The sequence below is a fragment of the Ricinus communis genome, chromosome 1 (genome assembly GCF_019578655.1).
Source record: "Ricinus communis isolate WT05 ecotype wild-type chromosome 1, ASM1957865v1, whole genome shotgun sequence".
Taxonomy (NCBI): Eukaryota; Viridiplantae; Streptophyta; class Magnoliopsida; order Malpighiales; family Euphorbiaceae; genus Ricinus; species Ricinus communis.
The window spans coordinates 15,802,566-15,829,503 of NC_063256.1; the positions used below are offsets into that span (position 1 = coordinate 15,802,566).

General features: G+C 36.6%; 1 non-coding gene across 1 annotated transcript; it reads left to right on the plus strand.

The window, feature by feature from the left end:
• Window positions 1–21,197: 21,197 nt before the first annotated feature.
• LOC112534429 lies at window positions 21,198–21,304 on the plus strand. The gene has a single exon (XR_003078717.2). It is a non-coding gene; the product is annotated as a small nucleolar RNA R71 (small nucleolar RNA).
• The last annotated feature ends 5,634 nt before the right edge of the window (window positions 21,305–26,938 follow it).

Here is a 26,938-nt window from a genome sequence, read left to right on the forward strand (position 1 = left end):
TAAGTTATCTCTTTAGTTTAGGAGTTCTATTCCTAGTCTTATTGTTATTTGCTCCCTTATCATTATAGAATTAGATTTTTTTAAGACCTATATAAGCTAGTACGAATTTCTGTGTAAAGGGAGTTGTTAAATATTGATTATTTTGGAGTTAATTCTCTTCTTTTCTTCTTTATAAACTTCGTGAATTTATCAAGTGAAGGCTTAGTATTTTACAAACTTAGTGTAATCTAAGCTTATGTTTATGTTAAACAACCTTTAATTCTTTTATAATTAAGGTTCTTAAGTATAAGTTATTTAAGGGTCTTGTTGGGAGTTAAAATATTTTTGCTTGATTAAGTGAACGATCCTTGGTGAAGACATCAATATTGAATACGGAAGCCACGTTCGTATCACGTTAGGCATCACAAAACATCTTTCAACCATCATTTCTTACTAAATAATTTCAATTCTTTCTTTTACTACTAGTAGTAATAATCGTTCTTCTATTTTTTCTGATTAACTTCCTTAGATAAGGAAGCTAAGAATGGTTCTTTTGCCTTGATTTTATTTTGAATAACTTTATCTCTTTTATTCTTGGACTAGAAATAAAAGAGAAATAAATTATTCTTTTTTTCCTTTTCTGATGTTATTCCCTTCTCAGATACCTCTTTTATTGGATATAACATATGCAGAAAAGGATTTTCTAATATTACTAGGTGAGATAATCCTTTCACCATTATAAATGGTTCCCGGAAGCAAACCCCTTTATTACATACGACAACATCTGATAGTTTATACTTAGTCCTTAGTCTTGACCTGTCCGCCGTATTTAATTCTTCTGTTGTTTTAAAGAAATTTTTGGATGGAACTATCCTCTTATTAATGCAATTCAAGTCAGCTCCTAAATCTAATAAAGCAATAGTATCTTCCTTTCTAGACTCTTTCCATGATCTTCTTAAGATCATAGGCTTATCTATCTTACTAGATATCTTCTTTTCTAGAGGATTTGAAGAAGTAGATCCTTCTTATCCAATTTTACACAGATTTAGATATTTTTTTATCTATTTTTTCTTCTCCTGCTTATCTTGGAGTCGATTTATGATATCTAGTATCATGTCGTCTTCTTTCGATAGGGAACGTAACCCATTCATTTAACATAGTACTTTGTAATAATCACAATTTCCCTCGCAGTCCTTGGATGGCGAGAAAGTAGATGATGAGTCGGAACTGGATTCAGAAGTATCGTCGACAACATTTATTTCATAATCTTCCTTCTCCGAATCTGTTTTAGTAATGAACGGATTGATCAAAGATCTCTTAAGTCTTTCATCTATAGAAGCACAAGCTTTATGAGGCTATATTCTTTTTTGGTCTCTTCTTCTTTTTAGAAGAAGTTTGTGCAGCTTCATGAGGCTGCTTACCCCCATATTTTTTATAAGGTTTTCTTTTTCTTAGATAACAATAATTATCTTTTGCCCGCGTCTTCTTCTTATTAGAAAATAAAGGTTGGTATCCTATCTGCTCACAGAAGTCTCATAACAATATTTTTTCTTATAGCCTTATCCTTCTTTAGTTGATTATGAATCTTCATCTTGTTGCATAACGAGATTTCCTCAGCTACAACTTTTGGCGCCAAATCTCCATATATATTATATGGGATTACTCCATCCTGTTTACTTTTAATCCTCGTCCTAACCCTTTCTGCAAATAAGGACGGTAATCCTGACATGAACTTTTCTTACCAAAAATCATTATAATTGTCTTCTCTAGTGTAAACCGTAGAGAAGAACACGTCTTTATACCACTTAAAATGAGATTAATCGGAACACCTTAAATTCATAAGTTGTTCATGCGATTTATCTAAATAAGTAGTAGTGGATCCTAGGAAGTGAATTCCTTTAGTATATAATAAGGTATTAACTGCATCGGAACTGCTCTTTGTTGCATAACTACTTGTCCTCCAGTATTTTGAATAGTAGTCATTTCAATTTTAAATGCTCCAAGAATCTACATCTTTGCTTCTTGCGATAAATAAAAATCCCACCAGCTTTTAAGCTGGCTATAAATCCTCTGGTAATGGCTTTAGCTATTGTGTCATCAGAATTCCCTCGCACTCTTGAAGGGTTTGCATACATGGTCATGTAATGCAAAACACTCTTAATTTGATATTCAGACATATCATCATATGAGATAAAATTAAAGGAATTATCTTCATATTGAAGATCAATAGGGGATGGCCTTAGATAATAAGGCTTTGCTGGAATACTAGCATTTATCTTAGGATAGGTAATTTTATTAATCTGGTTTGTGTCTTTAGAAAACATACTTTCGAGATTATTAATAAATCTTTCTTCCTTTTCAGACTCTTCTAAGTTGGATCCTTCTGATTCCCATCCCTCTAGTTGAATACTTTGTATCGGAATCTCGATAGAAGGTGGCTTAGAATTCTGATGGTTGTCCTAAAAGATTTTGCATTTGTTTAAAGGAGCAATACTCTTACCATGATCATTTATTCCTAGTGGCGAGAGTCTCTTTATTAACTCTTTGACCATTTCAATTTTTTCATCTCTTGCTAGTTTTAGATCTAGCTTAGACGTATCCATTGGTTGAAATAAGATCTTCTTCTCATCCGAAGTAGAAGAAGATTCTTGCTTCGAAATATAATTAGTTGTTGGCTGATGAGCATAGTTTTACACATATTTGCTTGCATATTATTGCGTATGTTCTTAGCAATTATTGTGCTTTTATTCCTAGATCACCCGTGTTTTGTGTTCTTTTGCATTTCAGGAATATTTATAGGACCATCATTGGTGTTTAAGCAATTATAGATCAATACGTGCGGAAGCGGACGAGAATTCATCAATATCGGACAAGAGCCTGTGCATACATTGAGCACGGCTGGACTCGGCCGTGCTCAACCATTAACTTTGATTCTTGAAATTTGCACTTTGGGCACAGTTTACGTAGCCACCACGGCCTTGACGGCCCGTGGTGGCCAACACGAGGAGCAACACGGTAGTGGTGAAACCCTACTTGGTGAGATCCACAGTTTCGGCCGACTGGACTTGGTCGTCTTGACGTACGACCTTGAACACGGTCGTGCTGAGTTAAATATATAAGAAAAATGAATTTTTCTTAGAAAAAGAGAGGGGGAAAAAGAGTGATATAGAGCCCTGGAGGCTGGTTCGGTTTTTGTACAGTATTGAGTGCAAGAGAGAGTTGCAGTGAGTAAGAATCCCGGAATCGCAAGGTTCCGAGTGTAAAACAGTAGTGGAGCAATTCAAGAGGCAGTTTGGGAGATTAATCAAAGTGTAGATCCAGATTTGAAGCTGTTCATCCAATTCGAGAGAAAAGGGTGTACATGTTTTATTTTCATTATTCTTTCATTGTAATTGATTTCTTAGATTGTTTTAAACATGAACATGTTTAGCTAGACTGATTTAATCCATTGGGATTTCTTTACTATGTTGGCTTGATATTATATTGTTGGATTGTTTGGGTTAATTTTGTATTCTTCTTGCTTTCAGTATTAATAAGATAATGCATTATTCATGAGACGTTGTGAATTGTGATGTTTAGATTGCTTTATGAGATTGAGAAATCCGTTTGGCAATTGAAATTTTGAATAACAAGAACTGGTTAATAATTGCTTAGAGATAAGGATAATTAACTAGCCGGATTAAGAATTAACAAAGCTTAATAGAGGCGGATTAAAGCTTAATGCTAATTTAAGAATCAATCGTTAGGAAGAGATTCCAACTTTAGGTTATTAGGTTTAGGAACTCGGTTATCGAGAGAGAGAAACCGAATTCGGTTAAGAATTCGTCCACGGGTAGCATAATTAGACTCACCGATCCTTTAATTTTTGTTTGATTGCCAACTAGTGTAGATTCCCTTTGGGTTTGTCTTCTTGTCTTGATTATTTCACTTATCAATTACCCCTGCATCTCCCTTAGAACTTAGCTCGTAGTTAATAGTTAGTTTAGAATTTATTCATCATCCATTTTAGGTTAATATAACAAAGAACAAAGAAGTAACTCTGTGCTTTCGCTTTCCCGAGGAATACGACCTTGATACTCGCCATTAGTGCTAGACTGCATCGATAGGTACACTGCCTTAGATTGTAGCTAACACGAGTAGCAGCCATCATTGGCTTTAAGCCGTCTACTTTGGATTCTATTTTATCCAGTTGCTTTGCAATCGTGTATACTGATAAGTTAGAAAAACTATTTTATTGTACCATTCCTTCTGCATTTCCTCCTTGTTTATAAGGAGAGCATATGACTTCCTTTTGATTTTCTATTTTATGGGAGAGATCTGTTGGAGGGGGATGGACACTTTTAATAAGTTTTTCTTTTTTTGTAAAATAATTTTGATACACAGTTTCTGTGGTATTAAGAATTTATTTATTCGAAAAGTTTGGAAAAGATTTTTCTAACAGCTTAAAGCAATATCGAAGGAATTCTGGGAATTCTTTAGTTCCTTCTTTAGCTTTATAAAGGTGGTATTTTCTTTTCCATACCTTTTGATCTATAATCGAAAGATACGTAGTATACCATTTATTAAATGGTTCTTCTTTTCATATTAGAACCGCTAGATTTAAACGATCTATATTTGTGATACTATCTCTTTCATATCCCATATATGATGGTGTAGGACTCTCCGGTCTTTCTTCTTTATGGTGAGGATGACTTACATTTTCCTCACTCATTTGAATTCCTAATAAGGAAAGTATCCTTCTTAGAGGCATATTAATATCAGAACAAGATGTTCTTAGAGGTAAGTAAGAGGAACAAGACCTCCTTCCTAGGTATAGAATAACTAATCTACTTCTTGAGAATGTAATTTCAATATTTGCATCCTTATGCTATACTATCTCCTGGATGAATGTCGAATCTTCCTTTTTAGCCGGGAAAGCCTCTTCTAGGACCCATCTTTCTGGTAGATGAACCTTATCCCAAAAGATTACCTTTGGAACCATAAGATTCCTTTTTGATAGATTAGTAAAAAATTAAGTTGTTGTTCCTTTAAGATTAAGGAACTTTATAGATGAATCCCTTAAATTAGGGACTACCATATTCATAGCCTTATAGTAAATTATATAGATAAGAATAACATTTTTTGATCCAGGTAACATATCATAACCTGTAGTTTTAATATCAATGTTTAATGCACATAATAAGTTTGGGTTAGACAAAGATAGACTGAAATTTGGATAACAACAGAAATACATGGGGCCATCACATAAAGTTGATTATACTACTCCTAACAGGGAGTCGTGAAATTTATTATGGTTTATCTCGTACACATATTACTACAGAGGTATTTAACCCCAATCTAGTAGCTAGTTTTAAAGCTACTTGTACCATTCCTACACGAAGAAACTAGTACTTTTCCTAGTACTTTGCCAACAAGTTTTGGATAATAAGTTAAATGAACTAAATCCCTCATGAATTGGGATTTCTTGTTCTACAGTTTTAATAACAGAATCATATTTGAATATAAACTGATTATTCAACTTATAAGTAGAGCAAGAATTTATTAAGGAAGTTTCCAATTCTGAAGATTTTGTTCAATATTTTCCAATAATAACACTTCTTTATTTTTTGCTTTTCTTTTAGTCTCACTAGAGCAAGCTGAGCTATTAGTAAAACTACCAAAACTCTCAAATATTTTATCTATGATCCTTGTTGGAGTAGGATTCATTGTGCTAGTTTAGTTCGTATCATTCCCCCTTTCTTTGAAAAGATTCGTCCTCGAATCTTGCTAGAATAGTGTGAAAGAAGCAAACATATAATCTACAAGAACAATACTAACTCATTATCAATATGGAAGTCTTTCAAAAAAGTTGTTAGAGGAACTTTAGAATAAAGAATACTTTCAATGCTAATAAACTCAACATGTTCACCATGGTCAATGGCATCAAGCAAAATATCTTCATTCTTTACCAGCTCAACTTTTTCTTTATCTTTAATAATGATCTCTTCACCTTGATTTTCATTCAAAAGTTGCAAATCATTGTCTTTTTCACCATCTTCATTAATCATGTGTTTAGAATCTTCATTGACTTTCTTTCAAGAACTTTACAAACTTATCAACAATCGCACTAGCGAACATAGACTTATCTCTCACGTCCTCAAGTATTTAGTTTAATGCAGTTTTTGTAGTGCGAAAGCCCTTATTTCATAACAATAAGAAACTAGAAGGTAAATATGAATAAATAAATAAAGAATGACGAATATACTAAAGTTAAATCATGGACCAGAGAGGAGTTGACTGGTCAATAACTCTCGTAGTCCTAAATTTTATTAGTCAGCTTTACAAAACCAAGAGAAAATTCGCATGGGCCTACCTAATAATTTTTTGACCCAAATTACTTTATCATATGCATTCCAAACATCAAAACACTTGCATTCCCACCTGTATTATGCTTGAATTAATTGAAAATAATATGATTTTTTGCTTACGTGCATGGATTTACGTCTCATCTTTCTTGATCATTAAGTCACGTTCCAATCTACTAGCCAAGCTTGTCAACTGCATTCCCATGATTTCTTATGCCAATCCTTGTGTCATCAAGAGTCCTAGTGCCTAGAGGAACAAGAAATTATAGAGATCCTAATGGTGCAAATCCTGAATCGAAATATTTGGGCATGCCCTCGATACTCAGCGTTCCCTCTATCCTCCAAAAGATTAGTCTGGGTTCCTTCGGAGAATGATATCAATACTTGATCAACTAATTTTCTTTCTTCTTATTTTTCTAAGCATTGGACCAGTGCCTATGATTGCCACTTCCATACACTTTAACTCAACACTCGTGTTTATGCTTGCCAAATAAAATCAAACCATCATACTAGACATAGATTAGAAAGGGACGAACAAAAGAAATGAAGAAATGAAAACATAGGTAGGATTTTGGATCAATAAGAAAACAAATAACAAGTTCTTTATTCTCTTCCATACAGTTAAATGTAAGGATCAAATCAAATTGATTTAAATACTAGGATAGACAAAGAACATAAAACAAAGAAAGGATGTGAGCAATAAGTCTAGGTTCACTAGCACGAGTCTTCATAAGTCCGTAAGGTTCTTAAAAGAACCCATAACTTGATTTCCCGCAAGGTAGAAGATAAATAATATGCACACTAGCCTCAAATATTTGGTTGCATGTTGTTTTTACAGTGCGAAAGCCCTTATTCCATAAAAAGAAGAAACTATAATCTAAATATGAATAAATAAATAAAGAAACATGAATAAACTAAAGTCAAATAATGAAATAGAGAGAGTTGATTGGCCAAAAACTCTCGTAGTCCAAATCTTATGAGCTAGCTGATTGAAAACAAGGAATAATTCGTATAGGCATTACCTAATAAAACTCCGACCCAAATTACTTCATTACATATATCCTAAACATCAAAATGTGCGCATTCCCACTTGAATTAATTGAAAGAAACATGATTTCTCCATTACGTGCATGCATTTATATCTCTTCCTACTTGATAATCAAGTTACGCTACAATGCCATCAACGAAGCTTGTTTACGTTCCCATGACTCCATAATGAAAATAAGGGAAATTTCTCGTAGGCATACTTAATAATACTCCAACCCAATTTGTTTCATTATATGCCTCCCAATCATCAAAATGCATGCATTATCGCTTGTATTAATCGAAAGCAATATGATTTCTCCCTTACGCGCGTGGATTTGCATCTCATGCTACTTAATCATCAAGTCATGCCCCAACACAAGCGGTCAAGCTTGTCAATTGTGTTCTGATGAATGAAAATAAGGGAAAATTCGAGTGGGTGTACCGAATAACACTCTAGCCCAATTTACTTCATTATATGCCTCCTAAACATCAAAACATGCTAATTTTCATTTGGATTAATAGAAAGCAACATGATTTCTCCTTTACGTGGGTGGATTTTTATCTCGTCTTGCTTGATCATGAAACTAAGCCCCAATACTACCGGTCAAGCTTGTCAATTGTATTCCTTCCCATGATTCCTTATGCCAGTCCTTGTGTCATCAAGAGTCCTCGTGCCTTGAGGAACAAGGAATGATGGAGATCCTAATGCTGGAAATCTTGAATTGGAATATTTAGGCGTGTCTCGCTTCTTATCGTTCGATATTTCCTCTAAAAGATTCGTTTGCAATCATTTAGAGAATTATATCAATACTCGATCAACTAATTTTCTTTCTTCGTATTCGTCCAAGCATTGGATCGGTGCCTACAAGTGTCGCTTCCATGTGCTTCCACTCAACGCTCATGTTTATGCTCCCCAAATAAAACCAAACACATGCTAGAAAGAGAGACACAAAATAAACAAACAAAATCAAAACATAGGTAGGATTTTTGATCCGATAAGGAAAGAAATCACAAGTTCTTTGTTCTTTTCCTTATGGCTAAGCATAAGGATCAAATCAAATTGACTTAAACAAGGGTAGACAAAGAACACAAAAGCAAGGAAGCACATGAGCGATAAGTCTGTGTTCACTAGCACGACTGTTGATAAGTCCATAAGGTTCTTGAAAGGACCCATAACTTGATTTTGCATGCAGCTTTTATAGTATAAGAGCCCTCATTCCATAAGAAGAAGAAACTAGAAGCTAAATATGAAAAGATAAATAAATAAAGATGAATAAAATAAAGTCAAATAAAGAACTATAAAGGAGTTGACTGGCCAACAACTCTCATAGTCCCACATTCCGGCCCAAATTACTTTATTATATGCATTGTAAACATCAAAATTTGAGCATTCCCACTTGGATTAATTGAAAACAAGATGATATCTCCATTACGAGCGTGGATTTGTGTCTTGTCCTGCTTGATCATCAAGTCATGCTACAATGCCACAGATGAAGCTTGTCAATTACGTTCCCAAGACTCCTTAATAAAAATAAGAGAAAATTTGCATAGGTGTACCTAATAATACTCCGGCCCAATTTGCTTAATTATATGCCTCCTAAGCATCAAAACGCAAGCATTCTCGCTTGTATTAATCGAAAGCAATATGATTTCTCCCTTACGCAGGTGGATTTGCATGAGATGCTGCTTGATCATAAAGTCAGGCCTCAATGCCACCGGTTAAGCTTGTTAATTGCGTTCTCATGATTCCTTAATGAAAATAAAGGGAAATTCGAGTGTGCATACCGCATAACACTATGTCCCAATTTACTTCATTATATGCCTCCCAAACATCAAAATGCTCTCATTCCCGCTTGGATTAATTGAAAATAATATGATTTTCCCTTATGCGCATGGATTTACGTCTTGTCCTACTTGATCATGAAGCTAAGCCCTAATGCCACTGGTTAAGCTTGTCAATTGCGTTCCCATGATTCTTTACACCATTCTTTATATCATCAGTATTACTCATGTGTAGAGGAACAAGGAATGATGGAGATCCCAATGGTGCATATCCTGAATCGAAATATTTAGGAGGGTCTCGATTCTCGTCATTCCCTCTTTTTATTAACTAATTTTCCTTCTTCGCATTCGTCCAAGCATTGGATCGGTGCTTATGATTGCCGCTTCCATGCTCTTTCATTCAACACTCTTGATAGGAAATCATCATCTTGGCAACCATATACCCTAATAACTAATGAGTTATGATACATATAGAAAGCAAGAAAACACCCTCCAATTAGATGATTCCAAAATCCATGGATCTCCTTAAGTGAAATTAGGAAAAACTAGTTCCAACAATAAACTTGCACTTGAATTCAACTCCAAACACCACAAACCAAGTATGATTTGTTAAGTTAAGAATCAAACATAAGATTTTAGTTAGAGAACACCACAAACTAAATGATAGTTTGATAAGTTTAAAGTTCATGCAAGAACTTAAGCAACAACACTCACAAAGAGAAAATAAAGATTATCATTCATCAAATGATTCCTTACAAATGAATTTGGCTTTTATATTTATAACTAAAATAAGACAAAGAATCCTAGATGGATGTCTTTTGAGCTCTCCCACGTTTTTTCCTTTGATCCCCACTAAAACCTATTGAAAATGGTTGTTTTTACATTAATTGCACTCATTTTGTAACTCCCAAATAACAACTAAACATGTGCATTTATTTGTAACTCCACACAACACATATATAACATACACCTAATAAAATAATCCTTAATTAAATAAAGATAAACTAAAATAAATAATTAAGCTAAAACCCAAAAAGATAAGAACCCATATAAATATGAATTAAGCCCAAAAGCCTAATCATGGCCAAATGGCTTTTATTCTTCAAAATGGGTTCAAAGCTTCATTATAAGGTTGGACTCTTGGTTTCATGCATGAGTTGCATTTCCAATTTGGACCTATTGCTGCATGCCTTCGTAGTGAAACCTCATGGCAGCCTTGATTCATATCAAAACTGAAATAATATGTTTATTAGCCTTAAGTATTCGGTTGCATGCATTTTTTATAGTGCGAAAGCCCTCATTCCATAAGAAGAAGAAACTAGAAGCTAAATATTAATAAATAAATAAATAAAGATGAATAAACTAAAGTCAAATCAAGAACTAGAGAGGAGTTGACTACTCAACAACTCTCGTAGTCCCAAATTTTAAGAACCAGCTTAACGAATACAAGGGGAAATTCGCATGGGCCTACTTAACAGCACTCTGAACCAAATTACTTCATTATATTCGTCCCATAGATCAAGAAACTTGCATTCCCAATTGTATTACCCTTGGATTAGTTGGAAACAACATGATTTCTCCCTTACACGAATGGATTTATATCTCATTTTGGATGATCATCAAGTTAAGCCCCAAGCCACCGGTCAAGCTTGTCAATTGCATTCCCATGATTCCTTATGGTAATCCTTGTGTCATTAGGTGCGCTTGAGCCTAGAGGAATAAAGAATGTTGGAGATCTTATTGGTCGTGCCTAGATTCTCATTGTTCCCACTTTCTTCCAACGTCTAATCAACTAATTTTCTTTTTTTGCATTTATCCAAGCATTGGATCGATGCCTACAATTGCCGCTTCCATGCGCTTTCACTCAACACTCATGTTTATGCTCCCCAAATAAAACCAAATGATGTGCATATGCTTATGCAACTACAACTAAGGCAGTGACCCTATCGATGCACCGTAGCACAACGACAAGTATTAAAAATATCGTATCCCTTGGGAAAGTGAAATCCTAAAGTTACTACTTCGTTCCTTATCATCTAGTCTAAAATTAATAACGGAGGTTTCTAGATTTACTAAAAACTAAATTCTAAGTGTAATGTAAGAATGAATGAGCAAAAAGAATAATCAAGACAAGAAAGCAAACTCAAAGAGGACCTAGACTAGTTGGCTACTTGTGAACGGATTCTAAACTGAATCCGGTTTCCCTCTCGAGACAACCAAATTCCTAAACCTAAGTACCTAAAGTTGGAATCTCTTCCTAACGATTGATTATTAAGTAAGCCTTAAGTTCTAATCCACCTCTATTAAGCTTTGTTAATTCTTAATCCGGCAAATTAATTAACGTTACCTCTAAGTGAAAATTAACCTGTTCTTGCAATTAAATTTCTGAACTCAATTAGAATTTCTCAATTGCTAAAAGAATTCTATGAATAGTAATCAATACAATCAATGTAACGAAAACTAGATTTATATAATTAATTGCAAAAGGAATACAAAAAACGAAACTCAAACAATCTCAATAATTCAGTACAAAACCAATATAGCAAGGAACCCCAATGGGATCAACCAATCTAGCTACACAAATTCATGTCTAAAGCCAATAGAAATTCAATTAGAATGAAAGAACAAAGAAACCAAAACATATACACCCTTTTCCTAGAATTGGGTGAACACTTTAAAGCCTTGATCTACATTGCAGTTGATCTCCAGAATTGCTTCTTGATTTTCTCCAAAACTCCTCTTCATCTTCAATTCAAAACCCAGATCACGAATCTAACGTTCCAAGATGGAATCAGTTTCCTGGAAGGCCCCGGAAATTCCTAAAAACACATCTAGCAAAATTATAATGGAAGATGAATAGTCAAAATTGCCAATACAGAGCTCCCTTTTCTTCTCTTTTTGGCTCGTTCCATTTATTCATTGAGCAAATACGGGCGTGTTCCAGCCTGTGTCCCCCAACACGTGCCGTGTTGGACTCCAATTGACAGAATGAACTGAATCGACCACGGTCGTGTTTTTGCCCTAGCAAATACGGACCGTGTTCTGGCCCATGTTAACCAACACGGGCCATGCTTTAGGGCATGGTACCTCAGAAAACGTGCTGCTTCAAAGTGCTTAAGCTACATGGCTTGGAATTTTTGCACAAGCTCTAACACAGGCCATGTTGACTTCCCAAAAGTCAACCTAAGGTTAAAAAGCTTATGATTCTGTCTGTTTTCACCCGAAATTGATCTAAAATTACTAAAGCACTGATGATGGACCTATAAAATCTTCTAAAACATGAAAGGACATAAAACACGGGTGATCATGAAATAAAAACACAATAAATTCTAAGAAAATTTGCAATAATATGTCAGCAAATATGTGTAAAACTATGCATATCAAATCACCCCATACTTAAGCTTGTGCTTGTCCTCAAGCAATTAACAACTCAACTCATAAAACCGCAATCAGCAAATCCTTAAAGTTTATGCTCCCTATGTCACAATAAATAGCATTCAACACATCTCAAAAGAAACTCAATCGTAAGTCAAGTTGCAAATTATTAACAGAGAATGGAGATAATATCAATGCATAAATAACTTAAACAACAACTCAATAACAAACATCAAAAAACCAATGCCTCATAGGGATCACTCAAGTCATTCAAAGTGTGTATAAGGTGAGAAATAGATCCCTCAAAGCAAATGCAGAAAACTCGCTTACCATAAGCTTGCTCATAAATCCTTTCTTCGCTATTGCGAACAAATGAATACCAAAATCAAAGGGTCTTTACCAGGGTTGTAATGGGGCTAAGGTAAAGGTATAGATATTTAGCAAATAAGTGTGAAAATGCTAGAAATTCTTGCAATAAACAATAATGTATGATTAAAGAATTAAATGCCCAAAAATATTTATTAAAATCCTCAGTTTGTAGAATAACGCTCGAAAATACTATCAATCCAATAAAGAGATAAAGAAATAAGGAGTTCTTTTGTTGTTTTATTTTTTCTTAACGAAAACTGAATTAGCAGCTTATAAGAGAACTGATGCATACTACTGAATATAGTAAAGAGCAAAAATATAGTTTGGATTGAAGGGAGCATCTAAAGTATCAAAAGGATTTAGTAAATTCACTAACATAGCAAATGGCATTTTAATCCCAAACAGGAGAGAGCAAATCATAAAAATTCCAACATAAAGGTAAAAGAAAGATAAAATGAAAAGGCTAAGATGTAAAGTGTGAAATGGTGTAAAATGAAGAAAAGGTTAAAGGCTCAACCATGGCTAACTAATGGAAACACAAAAGATAGGCTTTTGGACAAGTGTGTTGAATCCTAAGTTGCCCAAATCATCTCATGGTATTCACAAATTCATGTAATCTCAACAAGCATTACAGAACAAGTTCTAAAAGCAAAACCAAGTACAATGCACACTCAAACAAGAAATGTAAAGAGCATATGTATAATGAATGCTCAAAATGGCTCAAAATTTCACCTTTGAAGTGTGGTATTAATTGTAATTGGTTCTCAACATCATTAATTAAATTATCACTTAAGAAACACATGCATATAACATAATCAACCTTCTAAGTTAAAATTTGACAACTTGAGAAACAATTAAGTAACACCGGTTTAACTCGACAGAGTCGATGTATTAAACACCATTAATTGTTTTCCAAGGACAATGAACAATAAAGAAAAGTAACTAAAATTCTATAAATCAAATTGTCAATCAGCTCAAAAATAGCATACTTAAGTGCATAAAGACATAGTATCCTAACATCATAACAATATACATAATTAGTGATAACAATTTCAGATACAGCTACTAGAGCATCACAACATAGAAAAAGGAACATACGGTTTACTCACCCTACACTTGAAGAACACGTTGTCCTCAGTGTAAAACGTAGTGGGTACCCCCATGGGGAGTACAGATAAGGAAAGCAAAATCAATAATAACTAAGTACATAACATGTTTGAAAAATAAACTAAAGAAAAATAGAAAATGAAATAAAATCTAATGAAGATTGCCATGATCATCTGCCGCGGCTGGTGGAGTGAAAATCAATGCATCCTCAGCGGGGGCTATGCTAATAGGTGGTGGGGGGTCCTAAGTGGAAGGTGAGATTGGTGGGGGCACCAGTGTATCCGCAGCAAGAGCTATGCTTATAGACGATGGAGGGCCCTAATAGGCAGTTGGAACTGGTGGAGGCTAGGTCGCATCTGGGAAGCAATCACTGAGGTCCAACTCAATATCACCCAAGTCATCAAGGAATTGCTACACGCCATCATCCCTGCCAGAATCAACTATCTGTTGGAGTTGAGCTGCCATCTGATCTGACTGTGTAACCTGTCTCTCAAGGCCCTCCAAGAGCTACTCCAATAGGTCATTAAAGCCTTAGAGTTGTGCTACGGTCTCCTCCTAGAACTGCCTGAACTCAGTGAAGTGCTCCTGCTGAAGGCTTGAAAGCCTATCTAAGCAATCTGCAAGAGCACCTATTTGAGCACTAGAGGTGCTAGCAGTGTGTGAAGATGACGCACCAGGAGAGGGGGCACAAGCAAGTGCTGGGTCAGGTATATCCCGAGGTTGTAGCTTTGGTATGTCCATAGCTGGGTCCTGTGGTGCTCTAGCTCGGGTCTCTCTAACCTCCCGTAGGATCCGGCTGACTAATCTATACTCAAAATCAAGGGGCCCTTGAGAAGCCGTCACCATCCGCATGTTAACCATTTGACGGACTCCTATTGGTAACATATCCCTTATTTGAGTTAGGTCACTCAAACAATCATCCAAAACATCCGACCTTCTAGCCAAACATGTGATGTAGGGGCCAAAACATAGATGAATCTTCTTGGACTCCCTCACGAAGGACCTTATCTGATTTGCTAGTAGGTAGCCCATATCCAGCTTCCTCCGCTGGTGTAGTGCCCAAAGGTTGAAGACATCAGTCTGCATCACTACCCAAAGCTCTCCTCTCTGCCTGTAATGATGTAGACCAAAAGTGTATGTAGATATCGGAGTCGGTTTGGAAGGCTGGACGCCTTCGAGCGCCTCAGGTAGTAATACTCTTGTCTGGTCACAATCTCGTCCCACATTCTCTTATAAGGGATGGGATGAGTATATAAGCAGCCCTGGTAGGCCTCTCCAGTGATCTCCTACTGAGTCCATAGCCCTAGGTGCATCCTAAACTGAGGTACTGTCATCGAGAACTGTCTGCGACCTAGCTTGAAAGAAATGGCATCCGGCTGATGCCAATCAGTGATCTACTGTTGTAGAAAGAAGGTGTTATAGAACTCTTTAATGAGCTCCCGATAGGTGGCCTTGATGATGTCGAAGAATCGAGCATAAAGTAGGGTCTCAAAGAGCTCTCTGACCTTCGGGGCTAGTCCGATCCTCTCTGTCCAGTCCCGACTTGCTTCAATCGAAGGGCTTGGAAGCGCTGCTCATGGTCTGGGGACTGAAATGTAAGCAATCGATCACGCAGGGGCTGGTAATGCCAAGGGTCTTTGAGGTTTGGCTGGTTGTGGCGGTTGTGCTGGTGGAGATGGTGTTGGATGGTACTGCTGTGAAGAAGAGGCGTCTGCATCTGTGCGACGTCTCTTGTAGTGTGCCTGTCGTAGAGGTTGTTGTCTAGTCCGTTCTGACATTGTACCTGATAAGGTATTAGTCATTAACTGAAGTACATAAAACAATGCATATATAGCAAATAAATAATTCAAGCAGCACATAAATTTAGCCAAAAGTTTGACAGCATAACAACTAAACAGGCAAAATTGCATAATAAGAATTAAATAACTAAACTATACCTCAACCAACAGAGAAATTAAAACTTAAAAATTTTAAAATATACTAACAATAAAATGAAATAAATAAAATAAAATAAAATAAAATAATAAAAATATTATAAAAGTAAGCAGAACAAAAAACAAAAAAAATAAAAATTAACTATTAATACCGAAAAGAAATTAGGAAATAAAGAAGAAAACTTACTTGGTTGATGGCAAAACGTTAGAAAATTGCATAAAATTTAATAATTTATAGAGAATACTCGAGAGAATAGAAGAGTCATAAGGATTTTTGCTCTAAAACGGTTGTGATATGCCAAACGCCTATGTTCTTCTCCCCTTTTTATAGTCGCTACATTCGACATGCCCGTGTTCTGGCCCGTGTGCGCGACACGGACCTTGTCTAAGTCGTGCTCCCAACCAGACCATGTTCTAAGCTGCCTTAAAATCAACACGATTGTGACACGGGCCATGTTGATGTACATGGGCCATGTTATAAACTGTGTGACTCTTGGGAACCGTTTAACTTCTTCAACTCTTATACACAACACGCCCTAGCAATAGGACACGGGCCGCGTTGTAGGTCGTATGACTCTCGGGAACCGTGTAACTTCATTTTTCACATCCAATATGCCCTAGGAAGTTGGGCACGGGCCGTGTCTGAAACGGACTTGGTCCCGTGTTGAACCCCAAAAATGTGCTTTTACTCCATTTTTTGCACTAACACCTGTATAACTCAAAAATTTGCACAACAAAGAAATGTTTTACCCAAAACAACATAAAAATGAAAGGAGTTAAGTTGCAAACCAATCGAAATACAAAAATGAGCTAAGTATAAAGGATAAATTAAATTCTCAAATAAAAATAGAAATGTGAGGGATAAGCTCGGGAATGCCTCCTCATAGCACTTTCTCTAACCAAGTTGTGTAGCTGGACTCATATAGAAAGTCAATCTCGCTGGAATAACACCATATTGACTCGCTCCTCTATCTCAAGCGAGTCTCCATGATAATGCTTCAAACAATGGCCATTCACCTTGAAACTCCGCTTATCGGGATGATGCAACTTAACTGTGCCACATGGGAACACCTGCTGAATCACGAACGGTCCTGACCAGCGAGTCTTGAGCTTCCCTGGGAACAAATGGAGACGTGAATTATAGAGCAAAACTCGGTCCCCAACTTGAAACTCCTTGGAGCCCCTCAGTCGCTTGTCGTGGCCCTTCTTAGTCCGCTACTTATAGATGAATGAGTTGCCATATGGTTGCTTACCCACTCATCCAACTTATTAAGCTGCCACTATCTTTGTTTACCTGCAGATCAACATCAAAATTACAAGTCCTTAAGGCCCAAAGGGCTCTGTGCTCTAACTCAATAGGTAAATGGCAGGCTTTCCCATACACAAGCCTATATAGTGTAAAACCTATAGAGGTATGATAGGCTATCCTAAATGCCCAAAGTCCATCATCTAACTTATTTTCCCAATCCTTCCTATTTACCCCCACGGATTTCTCTAAAATGTGTTTCAAACCCCTATTGGTAACCTCTACTTGCTCACTAATCTGCGAATGATAGGGTGTAGAAAACCTATGGGTCAATCCATATCGCTGAAGTACTCTCTCCAGTTGAGCATTACAAAAATGAGTCCCTCTATCACTAATCAGTGCCTTAGGTATGCTAAACCTAGCAAATAATCGCTTAAGAAACTTAGTAACAACTCTAGCATCATCACTCTGGAAAGCTTGCACTTTCGGCCACTTAGAGAAATACTCAACAACAACAAGGATATACTTTTTCTAAAAGAAGAAGGAAAGTGCCCCATGAAGTCAATGCCCTAAACATAAAAAATCTCAATCATTTAAATGCTTGTTTGGGGCATCTCATCACGAGTAGAGATGTTACCTGACCTCTGGCATGCATCACAAACCTACACGAATGCTCTAGCATCCCAAAAAATGGTTAGCCAATAGAATCTAGCCTCTAGAATGTTCCTAGCAGTGTGGTTAGCTGCATGATGACCTCCTGTTGGTCCGTCATGGCAATGCCTCAAAATTTGGAGGATCTCCTCCCCATACACGCATCGCCGAATCACTTGGTCTGCACAAACTCGAAATAGAAAAGGGTCTTTCCAAATGTAGTACTTCAAATCAGCAAAGAATTTTTTTTTTGCTGAAATGTCATACCCTTTGGTAAGACCTTTACAACCAAGTAATTTGCAAAATCGAAAAACCAAGGGATATCCGAAGATACCTGAATAGAGCATAAGTACTCATCCAACAAACTGTCATCAATAGCCCTTTCATTAAGTGTGTCTAGGCTTGGGTTCTCTACTCTCTAAAGGTGATCTGCAGCCAAGTTCTTTGCACCCTTCTTATCCTTGATCTCAATGTCGAATTCCTGTAAAAGCAAAATCCAACGAATGAGTCTTGGCTTAGTGTCATGCTTTCTAAACAAGTACCTCAATATCGAATGATCCGTGTAGACCACGATCTTGGATAGCAACAAGTATGTGCGAAACTTGTCGAATGTGTATACTACAACAAGCAACTCCTTCTCAGTAGTGGTATAATGCTTCTGGGCATCTGTCAATGTCTTGCTAGCATAATAAATAGGTTAGATCTTATTGTCAATCCTCTGTCCTAAAACAGCTCCAACTGCAAAATCACTAGCATCACACATTAGCTCAAAGGCAGCCCTTATTTAGGTGAAACCATAATAGGGGTTGTAGTTAGCTTCTCTTTAAGTAACTCAAAGGCCTGCAAACAGTCATCAGAAACTATAAATAGAACATCTTTTACAAGCAATTAAGTCAAAGGTCTAGCAAGCTTAGAAAAGTCCTGAATGAACCTTCTATAAAAATCTACATGACTAAGAAAACTGCTAACATCCTTAACCGAGCTAGGTGGTGGGAACTTAGCAATGGTCTCTACCTTAGCTCTATCTACCTCCATCACTGCATGTGAAATCTTATGCCCTAGCACAATACTCTTTCTCACCATAAAATGACACTTTTCCCAATTCAACACAAGGTTAGCTTCTACACAGCGCGCAAGCATATGCTCTAAATTAAGCAAACAATGGGAGAAAGAGTTACCAAATACCGAGAAATCATCCATGAACACCTCCATGGATTTTTCAATCATGTCATGGAAGATCGCCATTATACGTATCAGCTCATCCTTCTCATTCTTGACCACCGTCATACCTCCCTTCTTGGGCACAACCTGCACAGGACTAACCCAAGAGCTGTCAGAAATAGGGTAAATTAAACCTGTATCCAGAAGTTTAATTACCTCCTTCTTAACTACTTCATATATGTTCGGGTTCAACCGTCGCTGTGGCTGTACCACTGCCTGTAATTATCCTCCATCAGGATCTTATCCAAACAATAGCTGGGGTTGATTCTAGGAATATCTGCAATCTTATATGCAAAGGCTTCGGGGTACTTCCTAAGAGAGGCCAAAGTCATCTCCCACTCCTCAAGAGTCAAATCAGCTGCAATGATCACCGACAGCTTCTTCGCCTCATCCAGATAGGCATAGATCAAGTGCTTAGGCAACTCCTCTAGGGCTGGTGGCTCCTCAATTGTAGGTCTCAATTTCTACACCCCTAACCTGTCAATATCAACAAAATGGTCAGTAGACCTGCAGGGCTCACTAGACAGCAAACAAGTAAGTTGTTCCAACACATCCTCATTGGATAACTCCTCCTCATCCTTAGCCTGTAATGCCATATGTAAAGGATCATCAAGTAATATCTCCTGCAATTTAGACCCCACAATATCATCCAAAAATCCAAAGAATATACAGTATCATCATGGTCAAATGAATGTCTCATAGAAGTGCTAAGGTCAAAGGTAATAGTCTCATCACCTACTCTAAGCTATAACTTCCCATCATACACATCTATAACAACTCTAGATGTTGCAAGGAAAGGTCTACCTAGGATTAAAGGTACGCTACTCTCACCCTCTATATCCATACAATAAAATCAATAGGAAATATAAACTTATCTACCTTAACAAGTAAATCCTCAATTATTCCCCTAGGAAATTTACAGTCTTATTCGTTAACTGTACGCTCATCCTAGTAGGTGTTGGCTCACTCAGGCCTAATTTTTCAAACAAACTACTAGGCATTAAATTGATGTTAGGTCCTAAATCACCTAAAACATCACTAATATACAAATCACCAATAATACAGGGAATAGTAAAACTCCCTGGATCATGCCTCTTTACTGGCAGCTTGTTTTGAAGAATGTCTGAGCACTCCTTATTTAGTGTTACTAGTCCCAAGTCCTCCAACTTCTTTTTATTGCTTAGAATCTCTTTCAAGAATCTCGCATACCTAGGCATCTATGATATAGCCTCAACAAAAGGTAGATTAATCCTCAACTGCTTAAATAAATCCAAGAACTTACCAAACTGCTGGCATTCTCTCACATGACTGTTCTTCTTGTCCTTAGTTCACGTAGGCTTTAGCTCCTTCCTAGCTGGCTCATTCTACACAACAACATCATCATCAGCCATAGGTAAAGAGCTAGCTAACTGCTTACTTGATCTCAAGGTGACAACCTTGACATGCTCCCTTGGGTTTAACTCTATGGTGCCGGGGAGCGTCCCTGGCTGTCTCTCAGCCAACATCTTAGAAATCTGGCCTATCTGATTCTCCAAATTCTATATAGAGGCCTACTGATTTCTAAGAGCTGTGCCTGTCTACTGAAATATGTTCTCTGAGGTAGTTGAGGGAGAATAGTCTACTGTTAGGGCTACTGCTGGTGCAATCGCTGAAATCCTGGTGGACCTTATGTACTATTATTTCGCCACCCGAAGTTGGGATGGTTTCTCCACTGGGTTGTATGTGTTATTGTATGGGCTATTCTGCTGCCTGGGCGCATTTCCCATATAATCAACCTGTTCATGGTCAGCTAAAGAAGAAGATGAAATAGAAGCAAACATAACTCCCATAGTACAATTTGCACTGTAGTGTGGGTCACCATAAAACTTGTAGCCAAGCTGTGCTGCTTGGATTGGCATCTGGAGTTGGTCGATCTTCTCCGTTAAAAGCTCCACCTGAGCTGCCAAGGCTGATGTAGAATCTACCTGGTTCACCACTCCTTGCTGTCTTGGCCTACTCCTAGAAGACTGCCACTGATATGTGTTCATGGCCATCTCCTCAATTAAATTATAGGCCTGCTCTGGCGTCTTACTGTTGATGGTCCCACCTGCAACTGCATCTACCATCTGCCTCGTGGCTGAGTTCACGCCACTGTAAAAAGTCCGCACCTGCATACATAATGGCAAACCGTGGTGTGGGCAACATCTCAGCAAGTCCTTGTACCTCTCCCACGCATCATACATGCTCTCATCATCAAACTACACAAAAGAAGAAATATCATTACGCATTTTTGCAGTCTTAGTAGGAGGAAAGTACTTATAAAGAAATTTCTCAGCCAAAGAACTCCATGTGGTGATGGTGTTGGCTGGTAAGGACTGTAGCCATCTCTTTGCTCTATCCCTCAAGGAAAATGGAAACAGCCTAAGCCGAATGGCATCATCGGTAGTTCCATTTATCTTGAAGGTATGAAAAATCTCTAAGAAGTTCGCAATGTGGGTGTTCGGATCTTCACTGGGTAAATCCCCAAATTGTACACTCTGCTGCACCATCTAAATGAGATTTGGCTTAATTTTAAAATTATTCGCTGCAACAGGTGGCCTCAATATACTGGTGTGTGTCCCCTCTCAGGAAGGTCCAGCAAACTCGTACATTATCCTGTTGGCTTCAGCGATGTTGTTGTTGTCGTCTCCCATATTTACTGATGTATGGACATGAATCTCTATATGCTCCTCCTCCTCCTCTAAGTCTAATCGCTTCCTCAGCTGCCTAAGGGATCGGTCTGGTTCGGGCAGAGGGTCTACTGGTGCAGGATTAGAACTCTTAGTCATAAACTACCTGAAATGAATAAGGTAGCAACAACCCAAACAAATAAATGAATGAATAACTAAATAAAAAGTAATGACAAAAATAGAAAAGAAAAATGGCTAAAGTAACAAATAGAAAATTTCACTCTAGTTTTCAAACAAAGTTCCGGGCAACGGCACCAAAAACTTAGTAATGCGAGGTTTCTAGATTTAATAACGGAGGTTTCTAGATTTACTAAAAACTAATTCTAAGTGTAATGCGAGAATGAATGAGCAAAGAGAATAATCAAGACAAGAAAGCAAACCCAAAGAGGACTTAGACTAGTTGACTATCAAACAAAAGATAATAGATTATTGAGTTCGATTATGCTACTTGTGGATGGATTCTAAATTGAATTCAGTTACCCTCTCGAGACGACCGAATTCCTAAAACTAAGAACCTAAAGTTGGAATCTATTCCTAACGATTCATTATTAAGTAAGCCTTAAGTTTTAATCTACATCTATTAAGCTTTGTTAATTCTTAATCCGGCAAATTAATTAACCTTACTTCTAAGTGAAAATTAACCTGTTCTTGCAATTAAATTTTCGAACTCAATTACAATTTCTCAATTGCTAAAAGAATTCTATGAATAGTAATCAATACAATTAGTGTAACAAAAACTAGATTTATATTATTAATTGCAAAAAGAATACAAGAAAGGAAACTCAAACAATTTCAACAATTTAGTACAAAGCCAACATAGCAAGGAACCCCAATGGGTTCAACCAATCTAGCTACACATGCTCATGTCTAAAGTAAATAGGAATTCAATTACAATGAAAGAACAAAGAAATCGAAACATATACACCCTTTTCCCAGAATTGGATGAACAGCTCAAAGCCTTGATATACACTGCAGTTCATCTCCATAATTGCTTCTTGATTTGCTCCAAAACTCCTCCTCAATCTTCAATCCAAAACCCATATCACAAATCTGACGTTCCAAGGTGGAATCAGTTTCTTGGAAGCCCCCTGAAATGCCTGAAAACACGTCTAGCAAAATTACAACGGAAGATGAAGAGTCAAAATCGCTGATACGGAACTCCCTTTTTTTCTCTTTTTGGCTCGCTCCTTTTATTCATTGCGCAAATATGGGCATGTTCCAGCCCGTGTCCCCCAACACTGGCCGTGTTGGACTCCAATTGACAGAATGAACTGAATCAACCATGTCTGTGTTCTTGCCTATGTTAGCAAACACGGTCCGTGTTCTGGCCCATGTTAGTGCTCTAGGGCGTGGTGCCCTCGGAAAATGTGCTGCTTCAAAGTACTTAAGCGACATGGCCTAAAAGTTTTGCACGGGCTCTAACACGGACCTTGTTGACTTCCCAAAAGTCAACCTAAGGTCAAAAAGCTTATGATTCCATCCGTTTTTGCCCAAAATTGATCTAAAATTGCTAAAGCACTAATGATGGACCTATAAAATCTCCTAAAACACGGAAGGACACAAAACACGGGTGATCTTGGAATAAGAATATAATATATGCTAAGAAAATTCATAATAATATGTCAGCAAATATGTGTAAAACTATGCATATCATCAAACCATCACACAATACAAAGATTAGAAAGAGAGGCATAAAAGAGACGAACAAAATTATTACATAAATAGGATTTTGGATTCGATAAGGAAAGACATCAAAAGTTTTTTATTCTCTTCCATACGCTCAGTATAAGATCAAATCGAATTGATTTAAACACAAGGGTAAACAAAGAACACAGAAGAAAGGAAGGACATGAGCGATAAGTCTATGATCGCTAGCGCGAATGTTGATAAGTTCGCAAAGTCCTTGAAAGAACCCATAACTTGATTTCCCGCAAGGTAGAAAACTGAAATAATATGCTCATTAGCCTTCTTGATAAATGCAAAACCCAACAATTTAAAATTAGGAGAATTAAGTAATATGTACCTTCTTGATAAAGCATCAGCAACAATATTCTTTTTACCTTGCTTGTACTTGATCAAATATGGAAATGTCTTAATGAATTCTACCCATTTAGCATGCTTGCAGTTCAACTTGTCTTGACTCTTCAAGTGCTTTAAAACCTCATAGTCAGTATGTATCACGAACTTCTTAGGCCACAATTAATGCCCCCATGTTTGTAAAGCTCGAACCAAAGCATACAATTCCTTGTCATATGTTGGATACTTCAATGCCGCCCCACTTAGTTTCTCACTAAAATACATAAGCAGTCTTTGATCTTGCACCAAAATAGCCCCAATTCCTATGCCACTTGCATCACATTCAATCTCAAACATTTTATCAAAGTTAGGCAAAGCATGTTCTTGTGAATCACCCTAACAAATCCAACGTTCTTTTTACTAGTTCATTCAAAGATGCGACTATGGTGCTAAAATCTTTAATGAATCGTTTTGGGGCTGCGTGATAGGAGAGCATAGAGGGTTATTACCTTTTGGAATTATAAGTGAAATTTATGAATTAGGTGTTGAAAAAGGCAAGGAAAATACAAGTGCAAGGTAGAAATCTTGTGGAGCTGGTTCGGTATAACAAAGGCCACTTTCGGTGAGTAGATATTAAGCTCTTGAAAAGTTGATTTCTTTGATTTGAAAAGGTAAATATTGAACCAGGAAAAGAGGAAACTTAAATTTTTTATTTTAAGCTTATTAAACTTTAGATTGGTACTTATTTCAAAATTTATTCAATTGCTTTTACAAATTTGAAGTATAATTATCAAAAGTAGGTTGTTTGTGTTGGATTTTACATGTGATGATTTTGCAATTCAACAACAAGAATATTTCAGCTTTTAGTTGGCCTAATTAATCAATATATAATGTTAATTAAAGATCTTATCTTTTCCTTGATGAGCACAAACATTAATAGCCTTAATTTTAATGATTACACATTACTTATATTTGACAATTACGGGGTAGTCTGATATAGTTTCATTTTAATGTTAAAAAGAGCATTCATCCAATGCCTTTGAGTAAGTGAAAGTGCAATTTTTTTCAAGGAATGCCTCCTCACAGTGATGTGTTTTAAATGTGTTGAGATTAATATATGCGCATGTGATTTGTTTATGGTTGTTAATGTGCATTAGACAATGGGGCACTTGATTGCAGGCCAGTGAAAGGAGAAGGGCTGGAACATGCTAATGTAGAGGAAGTGTTAACCACCAAGTGTCCCTAGAGTGGGTTTTTGAATGATGGTTGATTGGTGATAATTATTCTAAGGATGGTTAAAATCTATGAGACTTTTTATACCATTTAAAGTATATGATGTTGATAATTAGTATATATATTTTGTATGAGTGTTAGAATAGTTTCTATAGTGGTGTTTTCTTGTTTGATAAAGATTAATTGCCTCAAGAATTTGATTCACAATGTTACATATTTCGCATATTTATGTGGTTTTTTCTTTGCTTACAGTTATCTAAATTGTTTTATACTTGTATATCTATTCATTGAGTATTTTTATACTCATTCTACTCTTTTCATAAATTTTATTTAGGAAGCAAGGCTTGATAGTGGGTGGTTGAGCTGGTATATGTGATGAAAGGCGAGAGTAAGGGTGCCCAACATTTCTCATATGAGGAGTCATATACATACTCATTGTAACTTGTACATAAATATTCATTCTTGTTTCATACCATGGTGGTTATATACATGTAAAAAGCTATGTTATAAAATTAATGTTTAAAGGAAAACTTTGTATATTAACTTATTTAATAATATTTAATAAAGGCATTTCTAGTTATAGTCGTTGAATTGAAACATCATATTAAAACAAATTATCTACTTTTCATAATTATGATTTTAAATACATTGTTACATATATATATATATATATATATATATAAGTATATGATAATTCAACTAAAGTAAAAGGATTTTAGTAAGTGTTTGGTTTTAAATGTCCATCTCGAGCTACATGAGATAAGGTGTGATATTTTAGTATCAGAGCTTGTTACAAGATTCGTTAAATTATGTTTGTTATGGAACTTGTATTTGTTGTTGTTTGATGAATTGTTGGTTTTGTTTTCTTTTTTCTTTAATAGGATGCCACCAATAAGGAATCGTACTAGGGCTCCACTACAAGAGAGAGTTGGCTAACTAGGTAGTGATTGGGCAGAGTCTAAGGCTAGTACTAATCTTGGATTAGAGTCAAAGGCTAGGACCTCCATCGGTAAGCACCTCCACCTCCTACGCCCCCTATTGTACCTATTTTGCAACTTGATCCGAAGGTTCTTCTAGACTATAATTCCTACTTTAGCAGCACAAGTATAAAGAAGAAAACCTAGGGATAACATTGAGCATGCAAAGAAGTGTAGGGCATTTGATTATCATGGTTCTATTGATTCTAGACAGGAAGACAGGCGGTTGAAAGCAACAGAGAAAGCATTCAACACACTTGAGCTGACAGAAGCACAAAAGGTTAGTAATGTATATGGTTTACTACATGACACCTTAAATTCTTGGTTTGCTCGAGTCAAGATTCTACATAGGGATCGGTTGACTTGTCAAGTGTTCAAGATAAAATTTTGTAGAGAATTTTTGACAGATGCATTTAAGGCAGAGAGACACAATGAGTTCATTGCCTTAAAATAAGGGAATATGACTGTACGGGAGTATATTGATAAATTTAAAGATCTATACAAGTATGCTTCTGACATCTTCCCAAAAGAGGCACAAAAGTGCTACAAATTCAAGGAAGGTTTAAAGATTGTTTTGAAAAGTGAGTTGTTGCTATACGAAGGCCAAATATCAGGGGCTGGGTTGAGAAATTAATAGAGAAAGATAAGCTTATGGAGGAAATCGAGCAAGAGAGTAAATCAAAGGTTCCACCCTGGACAGCAAAACAAAAAGGATTCAGTAAGGGACCTAGTACATCACAGTAGAGGTCAGAGACAATAGGGGTAGTAAAGGACCTTTTCCATGATCATGCATTTATAGACCACAACCATAAGTTAGTTAGAGTTTAGTGAGACAACTAGTGGTTAATATAAGTAGTGCAATTAGGAGGTCTACACCTTGTGCTAATTGTGGTTGCATTCACGAGGGAGGAGATTGTAGGAAGACATCCATTAAGTGTTTTGAGTGTGGTGGATCGGGACATATTAAAAG